Below are 4,749 nucleotides of genomic sequence, written 5' to 3'. Positions count from 1 at the left end.
AGGTCAGATGAGCTATAAATTAAAAGGTTCAAGAATTATTTTCAAACAGAAATCAGTGTGAGTTGTCTGGAAGCTTCACAGAAGGCATTGAGAGTCATAGCCTCCTGTGATGAGTAATCCCATGTGTCTTTGGCACATGGGTAACACAGCACAGCATTCTTAGAGCACACACTCCAGAATATTTCCCCAGCCTGGGGTGGGTATTCTCAGTCTCTTCATTAGCACCCAGTCTGAAGCAGTAACACAGTAGTGGCACTTGGGCAGCTGCATCTAAAGCAACGGGAGGCTGGCACAGCTGTGATAACCGCAAACACGAACATCAGCCCTTACCCACAGTAAGTGGATGCTAGTGGCACGTTTGATGAAGGCCAGTTTTAAATGTGCATGCATGAAATGCCCCACAAGCGCGCTCAGAAAAAAAGTGCAAGAGATCTTAAGGGACCAGAGGTTCCCTAGAAATACAGAAGAGTAGAGAAAATGTGTTTATTACTTATGATATGCAGCCCCGTAATGTGAACAGTGGACTTGGGTGTTTATGGTGGGTCAATGTAAGTTCATCAGTTGCAACACATGTACCGCTCTGATGGTGGATGTTGATAATGGGGGAGGCTGTGCATGTGTGGGAGCAGGAAGTATATGGGAAATCTCTATACCTTCCCCTCAATTTTGCTATGAACCTAAAATTGCTCTAAAAATGTAAAGTCTTAATAAAAAAAGTTTTTTTTAATTAAAATACAATCACACTTTCAGAAGCATAGATTCTTTACATGTTTTCTTTATATACATATTGACATTCTTTGGGGGAAAATTGAGGGGAAAGAAAATGAAAATATACTTCTAGGACTTCCCTGGCGGTCCAGTGGTTAAGACTCTGCACGTCCACTGCAGGGGGCACAGGTTTGATCCCTGGTTGGGGAACTAAGATCCCGCATGCTGTGCGGTGTGGCCAAAAAAAAAAAGAAAAGAAAAGAAAGGAAAATATACTTCCACCTATTAAATTAATTACTCTCATCTTCCTTAAACATTTAAGAGACATCTGCTGTTTGCTCTTGAGAGTGATATTTCACTTTATTGAATAAAATAGCCTAGGTAAAAACTTGCTTCAGCTTCTCATTTACTGGCACTAACAGACAGAACTCATTTTCACCAATGAAACAGTAAATACCCTGACTGTGTGAGCCTTGGAAAACTTTTATACATGATATTATGCACCAATAAGACACTTTCAGCTGCAGTCATAAACTTATATTTACTATAATCATTTTCAGTTAGTTAAAATCAGATACGTTAAAGAATCACTTAAGGGGCTTCCCTGGTGGCGCAGTGGTTGAGAGTCCACCTGCCAATGCAGGGGACGCGGGTTCGTGCCCCGGTCCGGGAAGATCCCACATGCCACGGAGCTGCTGGGCCTGTGAGCCATGGCCGCTGAGCCTGCGCGTCTGGAGCCTGTGCTCCGCAACGGGCGAGGCCACAACAGTGAGAGGCCCACGTACCGCAAAAAAAAAAAAAAAAGAATCACTTAAGATAGTCTTGTCCTGGGTAATATAAAATATTAGGTTCATATGAAACTTAATAACTTTTTTCTAAAGTACTAATGCAAATACATGTATATATGTAATATAATTTTACATAAATGTGATCATAACATGCTTACTCTTTTATGGTAGTCTTTTTTTTCTTCCTTCTACTTGACTCTGTCCTTTACCTTCCTCGTCCCTCTCAGGTAACATGTCTCCCTGTCCTGCGGTAACACCTCACAAGAACATCTTGTGCCAGTAGTTTTGAAAACCAATGCTTTCATTTTTATGGAAGAGATGTCTATAAGTTAGATAATGTATAGAATGTCTGGATCAAAGTTCTAAAAAATAGATAGATGATTAGATACATAATTGGTATCTTTTTAATACATAAGTTTGATATTGCCAGATCATTTTTAGAGAATATAATTTACTCTTTTTTCTGTATCTTCCTCTTTACAGGCATCCTAATCCATTTAAATACTTGCCAGCATTACAAGCAGTTCCATTATTATCAGTGAGTTTGAGATTTTTTTTGTTGTTTTTGGAGATTTTTTTTTCGTGTTTATCAGTGCTTCGGGTTTACATTTGTTTCTTCTTGTATTTCCTCTTCATAGCCTTTGTGCGTTCTCTTTGAGTTGCTTTCGCCTGTGTATAGTGTAGCCGATATTCATACGGAATTGTAGGAATATCCATGACATATTGTCAGTTAAAACGAAGCAATTGCAGCGTAAGATATATAGTATAATTATTTATTAATTTTAAAAGTCAGATAAACAAACACCTCTCTGTATGTGCATACACGCCTATAAACATTGAGTGAACAAGGAAAAAGGTGTTGAAGAGCGTCACAGCAGGTTTCTCACACTGGCTGCATCTGGGGTGTGAAGCTGGAGGGGAATGTGGAGATGATCATCTTGCATACATACATTTTTACACTGTAATGTTTCGCTTATGTCACAAAGCACATTATGATGTTTGTAATTTAAAATTCTAAGAAATTTTTAAAAATAATAGAAGGTCTCTGATTTCAGTGACATATATCATTGCTTGGAAGATAAAAAGTATATACTCTACTTCTCATAGAAATAATCATTCTAAACACAAATTTAGAAAAGAGAGAGTAAGAAAGAGAGATTAATCTCGCACAGTACTCTTAGAAAATTATATTAACATCTTTATAACATCCTGAAATTGTCCTTTTAGTACCAAAACACTTATGGGCATGTATTTATACTTTGGCCAGTGAATTTAATGGGAAAATATATCGTGGGAAAAGTTTTCTAGGTGTAAATTAATTTGTTCATATGTTTGAGTTCTCATAAATATGGGATTTTCAGCTATGAATCGCTGCACTGAGATACTAAACATATGAAAATCAGGCTGCAAATTATAAATATCAAGTTGTAACATCTTGGTATTAGCAGAGACCTTAATTCACCATACATTTATCAAAAAATATCTTCGTTGTGAAGACAACAGAAGATTATATGAAATTTGAACAGAATATGGTGAAGTTACTCATCGCTTATTTGGTCCAATTTGAGAGAGGTCATGATACGCCCTCCTGCCAAGGGAACTGCTGAGGGGCACGAATTCTGACATTACCGCTCCTCTGAGAGCATGCAGTTGTTATAATAAAAGTATTACCTGTTATATCATTAACCTGGTAGTTCAAATTTCTTGAAAACATTAATTATCCAGTCACCCAGCAGTGTGCTGAGGTCATGAAACTCAAGATAGGTTGATTTTACATCACTAGGGGACTGGAAAGACTGTGGAAGAACATTTATTGACCTGAAGGATTAGGCAGGCGAGAGGCAATGTGGCCTTTTGCCTGAGGTGAAAAGGCAGTGAGTTCCAGTGACCTGGAGACTGGGCCAGGGTGGAGTTGCTTGAAACTCTCCTCTCTGGGTTTCGTGGGCTTTTCATTTTCTTACACCTCTCCCCATAAAACAGTCCTTCATTGTCATTGTTCCCTAGCATTCCATCCACCACCTTCTCCTATTCTCCCTCTTAAGTAATCTCTTTGAGTAATGTCCATAGTGTTCTGTTTTTGATAGATGACCAATAGTTCTTATGTGTTGAATTTATGGAAGAATATAAAAACAAGCAAAATGTAGGTAGGTATAGCTTAAAGTTTTAAAAGTCTGAGGCTCCAAACTGTGTACGTGAACTTATTATTTTTAGAAACTTTTTTATATGGATAGATATATATCTACATATATATTTAAATTATTTCTTATATTCTATATTTTTGAGGAAACAGAAAAATTATTTTCTTCCTCTCCTATTGGAAAGGATGTGTCAGTATATTCTCATTGAGGACAAAAAAGTAGAAAATCAGACAAGAAATAGTTTAATAAAAAAAAATGCAAGATAAAAATACAAAGGAAATATATATCAGTAGGTCTGAACGGAAGGTGAATATATAAAAACCACTGAAAAATATTTATAGACCAGCTAGACCAACTAAATGGTCTCATGGCACTGAAATTACAGTGGAGTTTTTCATGGCGCACCTTTAAATGAGAATATCTTACAGCCATTATAAAGAATAAAGTAGAAATAATATAGAATAATCATCAAGATAAATTAATGAAAAAAGCAAAACATTGACCGCAAATGTTTTGCTGATTTCTAAAATGCTGCATCTTTTCCCCTTTCGTATACATTTTTTTTTTTTTTTTTTGGGCGGTACGCGGGCCTCCCACCGCTGTGGCCTCTCCCATCGCGGAGCAACAGGCTCCGGACGCGCAGGCCCAGGGGCCACGGCCCACGGGCGCAGCCGCTCCGCGGCACGCGGGATCCTCCCGGACCGGGGAACGAGCCCGCGTACCCCGCATCGGCAGGCGGACCCTCAACCACTGCGCCACCAGGGAAGCCCTACAATTTTTAATATAGTCAAATCTGCTGTCTTATTTGCAATTACCTTTACAATTTCTAAGAATAGCAAATCTTGTACTCTTCATATTTGAAAATAAATATTTGTGTGTGTGTGTAAAAAAAAAAGCATGGTTCAGTATAGACTGAATAGTATGCTACTATTGGTGTAAACTTTATAAAAGAGATTAACATATACTTAGAGCCTTGTGAGACTGAAATTTTTTGGAAAGCAAGAAATTGGAAGAGAATTCTTCTAAGGAGGGTAATTGAGGGATTGGTGGTCAGGAAAATAGAGACTTATTTGGATTCTAGACTGTATGCTATTTTTTTAAACCAAATTCAGGTA

Source organism: Delphinus delphis, chromosome 9 (genome assembly GCF_949987515.2).
Source record: "Delphinus delphis chromosome 9, mDelDel1.2, whole genome shotgun sequence".
In the NCBI taxonomy this organism is placed as follows: domain Eukaryota; kingdom Metazoa; phylum Chordata; class Mammalia; order Artiodactyla; family Delphinidae; genus Delphinus; species Delphinus delphis.
Note: the sequence above shows the minus strand (reverse complement) of the source record.